Consider the following 16,253-nt stretch of genomic DNA (forward strand, 5'->3'; position numbering starts at 1 on the left):
AGAAGGCGATATTTTAGTCCAAAAAGAAGTCCTCAGATGTTATTATATGTATCTCTGTGAGGATTGATCAAAGTGGATGAAGTTGGAGCCCTGTTTATCTTCTCTTTGTCTTCCTCTCTACAGGAAGTTTCAAATGATCCTTTGAGTTATTTCATTTTAGGTAGTACCTGAGGCTCAGCATTGAACTTTCTCATTCCTAAATTTAGAATTAATAATATTTTCTAACTGTCAATAACCCTAAACAAAGCCCTATAAATACAGAGTTTAAATTGTGCAGCAAATTATTGTCCTGGGAATCTCTAAAGTATTATAACAATAAATCTCATTATAACTGCAAATACCTTGCTCTTAGCTCAACTCATAAATTTATATAGATGATTTGCTATGTTATATATAATCGATATCTACTATATCATATAATATCTACAGAGCTTCTCAACTTACAGTAGAGTTACCTCCTAACAAACCCATCCTAACTTGAAAATATCACAAGTCCAAATGCATTTAATACACCTCACTTACCAAACATCATAACTTAGCCTAGCCTACCTTACATGTACTCAGAACACTTACATTAGCCTACAGTTGGGCAGAATTATCCAACACAAAGCTTATTTTATAATAAAGTGTTGACTATCTGATGTCTACTGTCCTGAAGCAGAAAAGAGAATGATTGCGTGGGTACGGAACGGTTGTCAATGTGCGAGTCCGGGTAAAGGACTTGTGCTCGCCTGGCTGACTGGGAGCTGCAGTGCTGTCCCCACCCAGCATCACAAGGGAGTATCATACCACATGTCGTCAGCCCAGGAGATGACTGAAATTCAAAATTCGAAGTACAGTTTCTACCAGATGACTATCACTTTCCCACCATCATAAATTATAAGACAAACCTTTACAAGTTGGGGACACTCTGTATATATCATAGAGATAGATACTTTCTTGTATATTATACATCTATCTACATCCTTATCTATATATCATCTATCTATCTAATTGTTTTGATCTAAGTTTCCTAACAGATTTATTTCTAATTTTGTTTTTCTTAAGATTTTTAAAATTCTCACAAATGCATACTTCTGAAAGAGATCAAGTGTGAGCTAAATTTTTTTCTGTATTTTTCCAATATAATGAAGAAGTAAATATTGGCCCTGCTGAGAATCAGATCATTAGAACATAAACATAGTTTCTCACAGGACATAGTCAAGGCCATAATGTAGTTGCAAACATGACTAATCTCTCTTTCTGAGCAATGATTAGTTTTCACCAACTCCACTTCTTGCTCTTAGTCCTCCTTCCTCCTGGATAAAAATTATTAAATCATCAAATCAACACGTTTCTCCACTTTTGGACACTATCCAAGCCAGAACAGGTCCCTATTTGTCTAATTGCTCCACAAACTTACTGAATAGTACCCCAAACCCTAGAAGAAGTCCTCTCAACTCCCTTTTCCTGAAATGTCCCCCAGTTTCCCCTGGTGTGTGTTTTCTCTTGCTGTAGAGAGCTAAACAAAAACTGACTTTGCTTAAGGGCAAGAGTGTCCCTTTTGATCTTTGATGGATTTCAACAATAATGATATAGGGCTCAAAGGAACTCTTTTACTTAATGGCTACACACATACACACACACACACACACACACACACACACAGATGTTGCCCTAAATGTCAATAAGTCTGTATACCACAGGGAAAAATATTTGTGTATTTTATGTAAAAAAGGAAATGACAATTTTTTTCTGAGAAAGAACATTTTAGTCCCATTCAGATTTTAAATGAATGGAAAATGCTCCTTTGTATATGTTTCAAAACCTCCGAGGAGAATCCATTCTTTTGGCTGCCTTACAGGATTGGTCATGTAAGGTGCTAAGCCATTTTAAATAATGCTGGGAATACAAGTCAGTGGGCACAGAGAGTCCTGAGATGATCAATCATATTGCATTTACTGCTAAAACCAATATTTCCATTGTTTATTCTTGTTATTTCAACCCCATGCTTCCCTGGCAGAAACAATGAACTGAATGGGACAGATTCTAAGAATTTTACTAGCAATAAATATATGTCAAACATTATTCACCCAAAGTATACATTCCAATGAAAAAGAAATAGAATTTATACATTTTCCCCAGGAAGAATGAAAATTTGTGAGTTAGGTTAGTTTCCTGGTCAGAATTCTGTGAATGCTTTCTGCTATAGTCACAACTTGAGATTTGTTACTTTAAAGATATAAAGGAAGACTATAAAAAAGATTCATAACCTCAAATTACATTAACTGTACATTAAGGGAGATGCACAAATCCCAAGAAATAATGAAACGTCAGGGCTAGAATCATCCCTTTTCAGGTTTAGTGTTCAATCTCCTATGATCTTGCATAAAATGCTATTGCTGTTCACCTTGCTATTAGGAAGTACAATTGATTTGCTTGCAATATTTATTAGTGCATTAGTCATGTACATTAGCACTAAACTGGAAACAAATAATGCTTTACTTCCCTAAGTCTGTGGCGAGCCAATGCAAGTAAAAATGTAGGTACTGATATAAATACAAGTGTGACTCACGCTCCTGAAATATCCTTCCTTTACCCAGATTTACCAGAAAAATTTAGAGATAAACATACTCCAACCATTTCAACCTTTGATGAGTTAGAACAGTTCACGTTAGTCAGGCGCATTTTTGTTCTTTCAGCTTGGTGTCCTTTTGACAAATTATCAATAAGAGGTCACAAAATAAATCAAAACTGAAAGGAACAGTTTATCTGATATTAATACATATGATAGATTAAACCCTGAGGCTATCATTTTGCCAAATATTTATAACAGCTCAGGTGTCATCCCAACTTCTGCATAAGACTTGGTTATTGGTCTTAAAAAAGAGGGAGAAATGTATCTTCAATCAAATATAAGTAAGTCTGGAAGCCTGATGTTATTCAAAACAATTGGCCCAACCTCACTACCACCACCACTGCTACGGTGTCTGTATCTACACCGATTTCAAGCCAACGTTAGACCGCTCACACCATGACCACCTACTTCAATTTCAGTCTCTGGTTACTGGCATATGGAGTTTTTCTGTCATAAAAACCAAAACTGGTTCTTCCCAGAGGATTTTGGATTTCCTGATTCCTTGGTTCTCATCATCCTGAGTTTTCTCCTGTAGAAATCTAGCCCTGTGCAACCACACCCTATCTCCTGACCCTTCAACAATTCCCCAAGTAGGGTAGCTTCAGGACGGGCCACTCCTCTGCTTTGCTGGGGAGATTGGAGCAACAACAAAGAAGAGTTGACAGTGTTAATGCATGGCATTAGTAAAAATAGTTGTATAAATATTGTGGTGGGTTTATGCATTTTGTACTAGAATCCTGTCATTTTAATTTTCTCTTTATTTTGATTTAGCACTATGGTCAAATCACAATATTTTTCAAATAGTCCTAACTTCAATTTTACTATTTGAGAATTTGTGATAATCCAAACTGAGCTGTCCAATCTAATAAACTGCCACCATTTATTGAGTGCTGAGTGTGTGCCAGATCCCGATACATCTTCTAAACTTCACAAAGCCCTTACAAGATAGGCATCATTATCCCATGTGACATATTATATTTCTTAAAAGTGGCCAGAACCATACCTCCCATTGGACATGCTTTTTGCAACATGACTTTGCCATTCCTTATCAAATTGTCCTAACTCTTCTCCACTCTTGAGTCTGGTCAGGCTCTCTATCCTCTAATAAAGAACACAGTGGGACTGGCACTGTGCCATTTCATATAGCCCTTGACTGGCCTAGCAACTTCTACTTTCTGTCTCTTCCTGTCTCCTGGAAACCAGCCCCTATGTAGGATTTGCAACATCCCTAAGTCTTCTATACTGTGAAAAGCTCAAGAAACTTAGAAAGATCCTGAAAGATGAGATACCACGTGGAGAAAGAGAGGCCAAGGAGCATTAAGATGGCAGGATAATCATGGTGAAACCACTAAAGCCCAGTCAAATGCCAGAGCACAGGTACCAGATACTGGAATCAGAGACCACAGGCCCCTTGTCCCAGGACCGAATTCGTCTTCCATGGAATTGTGAACTTATGAAAGTGGTTGTTGTTTTTATCTGTAAGCTTGGGATGGTTCCTTAGGCAGAGATAGATAGCCAAAACCCCACTGTTTTGAAGGGCACACAAAGGCTCAGGGAAGGTAAGAAATTTGCCCACGTCCACACAAATATGAGGTTGCTAAGCCAGGATTTGAACCACATTCTCTTCACAATATATCCCATGGTCTCAACCACTACATAATGCAGAACTTCAATATATATCTAGAAGTGTTTTTCTAAAGAGACTCAAATTGCAAGTAATACTATAGGGAACATGTTACTTAAGAGAATAAACTCAGTTAATGGGCTACAACATATGTGTGTTTATAACCAAGCAGATGCTCCTAATTACAAATTTATTTTATCTATTTATTGAAATAAGCTGACATAGTCTCTGCTTAGAGACACTTTAATTTAATATGTGTTTTAAACCAATAGACCTGCATCATTTTCTTTCTTTAAAAAAATACATTTATCTGGATTTTCACTATTTCATGCTAAATTTCCAGAAGTTTTTAGTAATATTTCAGACCAAATTTACCTAAATTGTGCTTTCCTGTAAGTTATTTCTTTAGTGCTCAGCTAAGAAAACAAGTCAAATGAAAGAGAGGTGTTAGATAATCTTTTATGACTAAGATCTAGGTGAATTGACAAGAAGAAAAAATTCTGTGAACTGAGGAGTCTCAAACTCCAGGCTTTTCCTATCACATAGGTGTGCTTGCTTCACACATGTCTTCCAGGTTTGAAATCTAGACCCATGTTCATATTTCACCAAGCCACCACAATAACTACAAAAAAACTCTCTCTTTTTTTAAAGGGTTTTATTTATTTATTTGACAGATAGAAAGAGAGAGAGGGCACAAGTAGGGGGAGCAGCAGGCAGAGGGAGAGTGAGAAGCAGGCCTCCCACTGAGCAGGGAGCCCGATGTGGGACTCAATCCCAGGACCCCGGGATCATGACCTGAGACAAAGGCAGACGATTAACCAACTGAGCCACCCAGGTGCCCCTTCAGCAAAACTCTCCTGACCAAGTTTTCATCAGTCTTGACTGAGGATTTAAGGAATACAAGGCAAAATTACTTTGCATTCAGAATTCTTGTTCCTCAAAGTTTCTTTGTCTACCCTGGGACTTCTCTTTGAATTTTAGGTCATATAGAGCTAGTTTTATAAAAACTGTTTTCAGTCTTTCTTTTTTTCCTTTTCCTTTTTTTTTTGTCTTTCCTTTCATGAGCATACCAAAATAGTGATCCCCCAATTCTATTTTATTTTATTTTATTTTTTGTTGGTTTGTTTTTTAAAAAAAATATGGAATGCTTCATGAATTTGGGTGTCATCCTTGTGCAGGGGTCATGCTAATCTTCTTTGTATCCTTCCAGTTTTAGTATCTGTGCTGCCCAAGTGGGCACTCAATTTTATTTCTTTTAATGAAAAGTGTTGTTGTTTAAATTTTTTGTTTTCTTTTGCAGTTTGAGCTCCTGCCTCCATGTACTCCCAGAGGCCATGGTCTTCTACTCTAATTGACTCCATAAAAACATTTTCCTTAACAAGAAAATTCTCCCTCACAAGGAACTTTGGGGCTAGCTGTGAATGCAATAATGCACTCACCATTTGTTTCTTGATTCTGACCACTCTAACTCTGAAAACTTTGGGGGAAGTTACTTAACTCAGAGTTAGCTTTCATGAAATAAATATTGAATAACAGCAACCTCAAAATGTTCCTGAGAAAATGAAGTGGAATAAGGAAGATTAAGCCTAATAGAATGAACGAACTTCATCAACAGTCATTTCCTTCCTGCTGATCTCCTGCAACCTTTCCCCATGCCTTTCTCCCAGCTATTAAAATCAATCTAGAGTGTTTCTTCCTCTTTAAAATAAATGTTACTCAGTACCAACAAAGCTTTCTGTTATTTAAAAATAACTTTTTCCTATCATCTTATTGCCTATTAGCTTCCACCCCAGTCTGTGGATATGCCTGATTTCATATATAATGTAACCTATTCTCTAGGTATAAAAACATGAAAGTAAGGAGACTTTGTTCATTCTATTTCTATCCTGTACTCCTAAATTCTTGAAAAAGAATCATACCTTAAGAGAACAATTTTAAGTTACTCTGTTAAATTGACCATGTACAGCAATAAAGCTATAGTGTTTGTGAAGACTGTGAGATTTTTTCACAAACAAAAATTATACTTTACAAAGGTATTAGAAGATGTCTTTGAAATAGTTAAAGTTAAAATAAAGCTATCTTATCAGGCACAAGATATTTCTTGGTTTGATTTTGGGTTTTAGAAAAATGTGTACAGATTATTGTAATTAAAACAATTATAATTATAATCAAAATAATTACTATGTTTGTTCTCCATAAATTTCAATGAAGTGATGGAATTTTTAAATCTTTATGCTTTGATTATATATTTAGCTTTTTGTGTACTCCCTACATCTATATTACTTTGAACTAGTCAAAGAAATCCACAAGTTAATCAGAAAAAGAAAATATGAAAGATACATTGTCAATAACATTCCATGCCCATTGTATCTCATGTGTTTGGAATTACAAAAGGTGTGTAGATACCTGTCAAATTATCCTGAAGTATCTGCCAGGGTGAGGACAAGACCCATTCTCATTGTTGTCCCACACCACTGTCATCAGAAGAGGGAGATTGGCGGGACAAGAGATGGGGAAATGATAGAAGAACACACGTGGACAATGTTCCTCACTTCTCTGGGAAAAAAAAAAAAAAGAAGGAAAAGTAATAGTATGGCCTAGAGTTATGAAAAGGATGAAAAGTGGGTGGAAATTTTCTTTAAATATTTAGCATTGTGAATGCCTGTGGTAGAGTTTCTTTACCTTTAACCTTTAAACTAATAAAAAGGACATACTCCAACTTCAGGCACAATTTTACATCTCCAGTTATGACTTTGGGTCTTACCAATCAGAGAAAGTGCAATGATAGGTAAATATAAAACTGCAGCAGATTTACCTTTTTTTTTTTTTTAATTTTTTTTGCTAATGCTAACACTCACTTATGCCTATGTTTGATTTGGCTTCCATTGGCAACAGGTGATTCTATACTTGCCTCCAAGCTCCAAGGGCATATGTGATTCAGAAATGGCTAATCAAAATGCTTAATTTCCCAGCCTGTATTTAATTCAGAGATGTGACCATGACCTAATTTGTTCCAATGAAATAGACTCTCTCAAGTTACTGGACAAACTTTATTTATTTATATGTTTGTTCCTTTTGTATTACTGAAAGGAGTGATGTTCTCAAAGGAGAGTTAGTTGTACAAAAAGGGAGCATGGCTTTGCTTCCAAAAGTAAGGGACTGATGTTATGATTTTGTTTCTCTAGTTTTCTTCAGAGTCCATATCGCATCTCTTTCTGCCACAAACTCTCAAGGACAATTGAATCTGCAAAGCCTTAAGAGCCAATAGGAAGGGTTACTTGCACTGTAGCATGCAATATATAGAATTTCCTTGCATGGCTCACTCAAAACTGGCAAGTGAATTATGAAGGTATCAGAGATGGGATCTTAGTAAAAGTATGTAGAAGATATACACAGTTTCCTTTAATTTTGAGAGATTATGCAAAAATGTCCCTAGAACACTAACATAAGATTTTATTAATGCAGCAGGTTTTTGCAATTTCAAATAATTTATCTTTAACCCTCTTTACATGTGCGTAACTACCAAGACATTCAGAGTACCTGTCCATTTCTATGTTCTAGTTCTTATTAGCTCAAAGCAGTGTAACAGTGTAACTCTTTGAAATAGTTACATAGTCAAAGTCTATGTGAATAAATTTTGGACAATGCAAGACATATTTCAGATGAAAGCAAACTCCTTTTGAAGTTGATTGTTATCAGAGGAAAAAAAAAGAAGAAAAATCCATTTCCAGAAGAATAGATGCATATGAGGTGCTAAGAACTAGATCATTTTGCTTTGGAATAACTGAACACTAACTGCTAGGGACTGGAATAATTTGCTTAGTAGAAAATACCAATTCTGACACTATTGTTATTTCTGATAATTATTCTTCAATACCTTCAGTCTTGCACTTATACTACTGGAGAATTAAATGGAAAATGCTGTAGGAATCATTATCACTGCATCTTTCACATTTTTTATGGTAGTTTAATTTTTGAAGTTTCCAAAGAAGCTACATTGTATTTTTGTTTTGCAAAAAAAAAAAAAAAAAAAAAAACTTACACAGGATGAAATGCACAGCTCTTATATGCATGCAACTGATGAGTTTTTGTAAATGTATATACCCAAGCAATCATCACTTCAAATAAGATATAAAACTTTTCCATCTCCCAAGCAATTTCCATCATTTCCTTACACATATATCTTTGAGCAACTGCCTAGCATTCTACTTCATGTCATAGAAAAACTTCTCTTGGGGCACCTGGGTGGCTCAGTTGGTTAAGCGTCTGCCTTCAGCTCAGGTCATGATCCCAGAGTCCTGGGATCAAGCTCCGCATGGCATCGGTCTCCCTGCTCTGCGGGGAGACCTCTTCTCTCTCTCCCTCTGCCTGTTTTTCCCTCTGCTTGTGCTCTCTCTTTCTCTCTGTCAAATAAGTAAATAAAATATTTAAAAAAAAAGAGAGAAAAACTTCTCTAGATCTGGGAAACCAAGGCTATATATTTTTTTAATGCCTGAGTGTTGTGACTCTTACCCTGATTCGCCAAATCTCCCTCATCTTCCCCTCCAATCCCCTATCCCACCTTCACTTAGGAAAACTCTATTCTGCTTTATCATCTGAAATTAGTGTTGCCTATACCTAAAGAGGCAAATAATGTGACTGTGTATAACTTTCAGGAAATATGTTGTTTTGTAGAACAGATGTGCACCCTTCCAGCCTTTGCTCTGGAACCTGTTGCTGTTTAGATATATGAGCTGGATGCCATTGGAATCTATTGATCAGAATAAGCTTCATAGTTGTCAAGTGATAAATGAAATTTGACCCTAGTTTACCCCAGGGTAAGGCCAAAACGATCGTAAAGAAAGCTGTTGGTAATATTTCTGTCTCTGAATATACTATTTGAAATAAATATGGTAGTTCACTCAGGTGGAGTACAATAAAAACAGAATAGATATTATGTAGGTAATATTTCTAAAAGAAGAGATGATCATCTTGCAGAAACAGTATGTACTTATTCATCACCTTCCTTCTACCAAATTATTCAAACATTCATTTGATGCTGGAACATTAAAACATATATTTCAATTAATTCAAGATTTGAGGAACAGAACTTTGCAAGGAGGATCCATTTGGAGGAAATCTGAATAGTGTTGAAATAACAATATAGATAAAAATTGATACAAAATGAATATACATGGAGTGTTATTCAATTCAACATTGAGGTTATTTATTCAACAGATATGTATTGGGTTTCTACTTATACACGTGGTTATTTTTTTAATGCTAATCTCACATGTAGAGACACATAAAAATGTTATTGATACCTTTATTAGGCTACAATAGGCAATGTAGATAGATACTGATTATATGGAATACTTCTTTTATCTCCTGTATGGAGGGCATAACTCACCAAACATTCCATCTATTTTTTACACATTTTTCAGGTCCCATGCAACTAAGTAGGGCCAAATTACCACTCTAGTCAACAGGCTGTGCGCAGGAGTGACTTATTTTGCTTTTAAGCCAAAGCACGTAAAAGTCAGTGCATAACGCTCCAGTTTTTTCCTCTCTGAATGATGCAACCCATTTCCTATGATACATATGATCCGTGATATATATGATCTATGATATATGACATATACACAGTACATGCCCATTCAACTTCTCTGTATGCTCAGTTGTGCTTGTCTCACTATCTTACACTTGTTATTGAAAACACTTCTCAGAAAAAAAATTCCTATATGAAAATCGCTGTCATAGAGTGTGTTTCCTAGGGACCTACACTAGAACAAGGCATCTCTGTTCACTGCCCACTCCTCCAACTTTATCACACGCCACTCTCCCTGAGTCACAGTACCCAGCGACATCAGTCTTCGAAAGATTTCAATCTCTGGGGCTTGTCAAATGTTTTCCCGTTTTGTTCTTGTGCTTTTTGCCCTAAACACTTTCTCTTTTCTTCACAGAGCTGAAGCATTTTCAACTTTTGGGATTCATTGTGCTCTACCCAAAGAGCCTTCCTGACCGTCTTGTGCTTGTTTACAATCCTAGCGTGGCAGGATGCACCTCTCTCCTGTTTGCCTCATATCTCTAACACTATTTATTTCTGTTTTCTTATTTGGATTGCATGTTTGCAGTAAGTGAATTAATACTGTATCTATTAAATAGCTTTTTTTATGAAACAATCTATATTGTTCAACAGAGGCACTGTAAGAGAGTGGGAGTTAAAATTCATAAAAATGTTATATTTTTTGGAAGAGTTATGTAATAACTAACAAATTGATAATATATTCAAACACTATTTTAAGAAAAAAATCTTTTTTTTCTTTTTGACATGGAATTATTGTTAATTTTATTAGATGTCATAATGGCATTGTGGGTTTTTGTTTCTGTTTCAAATGAGGTTTTATTTTTATTCTTTATAATGTAATAAAAATAACATATATGCATTAAAACAAAACATATGCATTTATTAATCAAACATTAAAAATAATATAGGGGATGTAATAATTATGGTGCATAGCCACCAAATTTCTTAGTTGTGTTTATCCCTGACACTATGTCACTAATACTATATTGTTTCTCTGAAGGATACATTTTTCAAGATATTCATTTTTTTTCATATAATTCCCTGCAATCTTACTTAAAGTTGAACTCTATGGTTACTAAATGTGATATTATGCACACCATTAACTACGTTTTCTCTGCTGACAGTAATAGTTTTAACTTATACTCTACAGGCTGAGGTACTTGGTAAGCTCAGAGCATATTCTGTGCAATCAAAGATATTCTTAATTATAATATTTTTATATTTAAATGAGTAAATATTTCAATCCAATTATTTATTTTAATAGACATTTGCCATTGGCCTCCATTCAAATTACCTTTCTCCAAAAATTGTTCTTATAAGAAAAATCTCATAAATCCATTTTCTCTATGACTATTTATATTTTGCTCAATTTAGATGCAGCAAAAAATAAGTCTTCTCATTTTTATTCAATTCCACTACAGAATATAAATTTATTCATTTAGAAATATGGATTCCTTTAAAAAAAAAATATATATATATATTTTACCAGAAGTTGAGACATTCCAAATTGCAACTTGGTAATTTCAAGTTAAATCCAGTATACCCTTTGAGCTCTTTACTACATTTGTTAGCTCCCTCTTTTTTAAGAGATACATTACAATGTCTGCCTGTTTGCAAGATTGTCAATAATTACATTTCCCTAAAAGCTTTGGAAGCTGAATTGTTCTTAAGTTGCATTTGCTGAATACTTTGATTAAAGATGTCCAAATATTTTTGTAAAAAATACAAGCAATATTCAAAGGATTCATTTAAAAAATTCAATACCACTGTTGAACACTTACATTGATTTATAAAGTAACTCCTCAAGTTGGGAAGAATGTCTTTTATGAAGTAATTCAGTCGTTGTGTCTCCTTAATCTTCTCCCATCTGTGATTGTTCCCAGTCATTCCTCGTCTTTCGTGGTCCTTGAATTTTTTTTTAAATCTTTTTTTAAAATTTTTTTTAAAGATTTTATTTATTTATTTGAGACAGAGAGAATGAGAGAGACAGAGAGCACATGAGAGGGGGGAGGGTCAGAGGGAGAAGCAGGCTCCCTGATGCGGGACTTGATCCAGGGACTCCAGGATCATGACCTGAGCCGAAGGCAGTCACTTAACCAACTGAGCCACCCAGGCGCCCTCGTGATCCTTGAATTTTTGAAGAGGATCAATAAATTATTTGTGGACTGTTGTTAAATTTGGATTTGTCTGATATTTTCCGATTCGGTTCAAGTTCTGCACTTTTGACAAGAATACAACAGAAGTGAGGATATGTCCTTTTCAGTGCATGGTATCAGGTGGTCCAGGATCTATGGCAGATGATGTTAACCTTGATAGCTTTTTGAAGTTGTCTGCCAGGTTTCTCTACTGTAAAGTTGCTATTAATTCTTTTTTTTAAAGATTTTATTTATTTATTTCAGGAATAGAGAGAGAAAGCGCAAAAGCAGGGGGAGCGGCAGGCAGAGGGAGAAGCAGGCTCCCCGCCCCCCGAGCAAGGATCCTGAAGTGGGACTCCATCCCAGGACTCTGGGATCATGACCTGAGCAGAAGGCAGATGCTTAAAGACTGAGCCACCCAGACGTTCCTCTATTATTCCTTTTATAATTAAAAATACCTTGGGAAAGACACGTTTAGACCATGTAGATACCCAATTTTCAAACTTTGGTCACTGATCTACCATCCACGTGTGGAGCTGGTCTGCAGTAATTATTATTACTTTTTAAGATTTTATTTATTTGAGAGAAGGAGAGAAAGCATGAGTAGGTGGGGCAGAGGGAGAAGGAGAAGTAGACTTCCCACTGAGCAGGGAACCTTACACAGGACCCCATCCCAGGACCCTGAGATCCTGACCCGAGCCAAAGGCAGACCCTTAATTGACTGATCCACACAGGCGCCACAGCCTGCAGTAGTTATTAATCTAATATTTGCTTAATACTGATTTTATATTTTCTTCATTCCTGCTACATTTTAAAATTTTAATTCTTGTATAATGGAAAACTGTCCCTTCTCGCCTACATTTATTTATTATTCAAGTATTATTTCATGTAACTATGAAATTCAAGGATACTTGTTTTATTCTATCAGTTATAATTCAATACTACAGTTTATTTTGTTGCTTTGATTATTCCAGCTTGGCCTTTGGTAGTTTCTTCAGGTTGGCTCCTTTGTCCTTTTGAAATGATCTCACTCTTTTTGGAACACCACTGGTTCTGGCACCACAAAGTATTTTTACCTTACTTTGTATTTTCACTACAGAAGCTGTGGAATCAAGTACTTCTTTTAGTAGCTCTGTGGTTCTTTTTTTTCACTGGGGAATGGTATTTAGAAACCATGATCTAGACCTCAGTTGTGTTCACTGCTACTAGGGTATCATTGGTTTGAGGCCCTTTCAGTTGATTAAGCATAGAAATTGTGTGTGTGTGTGTCCATAGCACGTGTGTATGTACATATGCATGATTATGTACATATGCATGATTATGTACATAATCATGCATATGTACATACACACGAAACTACTTACACATGCATCCATACTAATCGATCAATATATATAATATTTATGGTATATATTATATAATATATATTTATATATAATATTTTATATATTATTTAATACATTTGTATCATACTCATACTTCTGATTCTAATTTAGTATCACAGGAATTATTCTAGTCTCCTCCTTTTTGTTACTTATAATATTATAAATAATGAAATATATTATAAATAATACTTATATTTATCATTTTTCTCCAACAGTGACAAACATTGCTCTCTTTATCTACAATACCCTTAAGTATTTACTCATCCTTATATACACATAAAATAGTTTCAGAATTGCTACGGTAAACCCTGTAGAAAACCGATTTGCTAACTAGAGTATGTAATATACTTTAATGAATTGTATTACATGTATATATTTAGGGAGATTATGAATTTTTAAACACATCTGCTACCAAGAATTTCTTTTTTTTTTTTTTTAAGATTGTATTTATTTGACAGAGAGAGACACAGTGAGAGAGGGAACACAAGCAGGGGGAGTGGGAAAGGGAGAAGCAGGCTTCCCGCTGAGCAGGGAGCCCGATGCGGGGCTTGATCCCAGGACCCTGGGATCATGACCTGAGCCGAAGGCAGACGCTTAACGACTGAGCCACCCAGGCGCCCCGCTACCAAGAATTTCTAATAAGATATTAGGTACAAGAACTTCAGAGAAAGAGTATAGAGTAAGCAGGTATAAAAAGTTGATAGCTTGATGAGTTTCTAGATTCAAACACAACTATAAGGTATCATTTTAGAAGATGCCTAATACCTGTTCGATCACTTTCCTAAGAATGCACACAGGTCATCACTTGCCTGAGCTATCAGGTTGGAAGTTATCATTGTTAAATTTATCATGAGTGGAAAAACAAAAAAACAAAAAAACAAAAACAACCATAGCATGGGAAATGGATACCATTCAGTTTATACTTATTTGTTAAAGATGATATTTCAATTCATTCAAGTTTTGAAAAAAGTAATAGTACTAAGTTGCAATATTCCTGAATGGTAATAGCAAAAAACCAACTGGCAAATCACTATTGCTTCTGTTGGCTCACTATCCCAGCATCAATCATGGTGAAGTATTTTGGTATTATAAGTGGGAGAGTAAGACACAATACTACCGACATGAAGAGTGAATCTTTCCTCGAGCAGTTCAGTATCTTACAAATACCTCCATTATAATGTTTTAAATCATTGCTATTCATGACATGGACATGCGACCAGAGAAAGAAATTAACATTTGATTCAATTGTTTAGTAGAATATTATAGATGTATTACATGCTCAGAATAATGAAGCTGGGTTGTTGAAAACAATGTCAACCCATCTTTCATCCTTCAAGTTGACCTTGTCTTCCATGAAAGCATTCTACAGTTTGTTTTTAACAATCTATTTTCCATCTCAATTCAAATTTTCACAAGATGGAATTAGACACTAAAACATCTTTGGAATTACACCTTCATTGGTGTGTTTTCTCATATGAGAAATAAATCCCATAATGTTGCTAATAAGAAATATTGAAAAATCAAAACATACTTTCTGTTCTATGTGATGAGATTATATTTCAAAATATAAGGATTGACATGCTATACATACCTATGAATTATAGTTGTAAAAGGCATCTGTCACACCTCTCTTGATGAGCCCTGAGAAACATGGAATTGTTGAATTGCTCCATTGTATACTCGAAACTAATATAACACATTGTGCTAACTGCCCTGGCATTTTTAAAAAGAGGCATCTTTCAATCATCTCTATCTATCTATCTATCTATCTATCTATCTATCTATCTATCTATCTATTTTACTATCAAAGAAAATTACGTCTAAATACATATTTGAGAATAGTGACAACAGAAGGCAAATTTGCTTTACTGTTTCTTAAAACAAGCTAAGAAATCAGAAATCAGAGATGCCTGGGTGGCTCAGTCAGTTAAGCATCTGCCTTCGGCTCAGGTCATGATCCCAGGGTCCTGGGATCGAGTCCCACATCGGGCTCCTTGCTCCGCGGGAAGCCTGCTTCTCCCCCTACCTACTGCTCTCCCTGCTTGTGCTCTCTCACTCTATCTCTGCCAAATAAATAAATAAAATCTTTAAAAAAAAAAGAAATCAGTAATCAATATATTTCTTCAGGGAGAGCTAAAAATAAGAGCATTTTGTCAACTAAGAAAAGGAAAATAACTTTTAGACCATTTTCGATTTCAAAATTTTATCTCAATAATAAAACGGTCTTAGGACTTCATCTGTAGTGGTTTGTGAGGCCCATTTAATATAGAAATATTGTGATGAAAATCCACATTTTATAAACCTGCCCCCTGAACCTGAAGATGTTCTGTCTAGAATACTGCTTTGATGTTAGCAATTTATACTACATTTGTATGTACAAAATCAGCTACACAAGTTAGGCCACAGGAGAGACAACTAATTTATCCATGTCTACAGTTGGAATGCTAGGATAATACTAATTTAGATAATTTGGGTCCAAAATAGAGCCCAGAAATAGATAAGCAATTTTCCCAGCTATGTTTTAAAAATATCACCTTTTTATATTTACACGAGATTGATATATAGAGTGAATATATAAGATTGACATACAGAGAGATATGTAGAAAAGAACATGTTATCACTTCTCTTCATAGCTCCCAGATTCAAAAATATTAATAATGAAGTTCCATTTTTGTAACTGTACAAAACCAGTTTAACAAAGGATCATTAAATTTCTATTGGGAAAAATTATCTTTGAAAAACATGTCTTTATTCAACACTATGCTGAGAACAGTGATAAACAATGTTTACAATATCTCACTTATTCTCTCAAGAACTCCTTGAAATAGATATTATCATCCTCATGCTATAAATGAAGAAATAAGTATTAGTGAAATTAAGTAATTTCTGTAGGGTCCCACAGCTATCAGATCGTGGAACTGGAGCT

The 16,253-nt window shown here is 35.2% G+C and overlaps 1 non-coding gene across 1 annotated transcript; it reads right to left on the reverse strand.

Moving 5' to 3' along the window:
• Positions 1-5,374: 5,374 nt before the first annotated feature.
• LOC123849081 (U6 spliceosomal RNA) lies at positions 5,375-5,481 on the reverse strand. Its single transcript, XR_006791924.1, has one exon. It is a non-coding gene; the product is annotated as a U6 spliceosomal RNA (small nuclear RNA).
• Between the last annotated feature and the right edge of the window lie 10,772 nt (positions 5,482-16,253).

Source organism: Mirounga angustirostris, unplaced genomic scaffold (genome assembly GCF_029215605.1).
Source record: "Mirounga angustirostris isolate CCGP_5_RB_7025 unplaced genomic scaffold, mMirAng1.0.hap1 SCAF_2, whole genome shotgun sequence".
Classification (NCBI taxonomy): Eukaryota; Metazoa; Chordata; class Mammalia; order Carnivora; family Phocidae; genus Mirounga; species Mirounga angustirostris.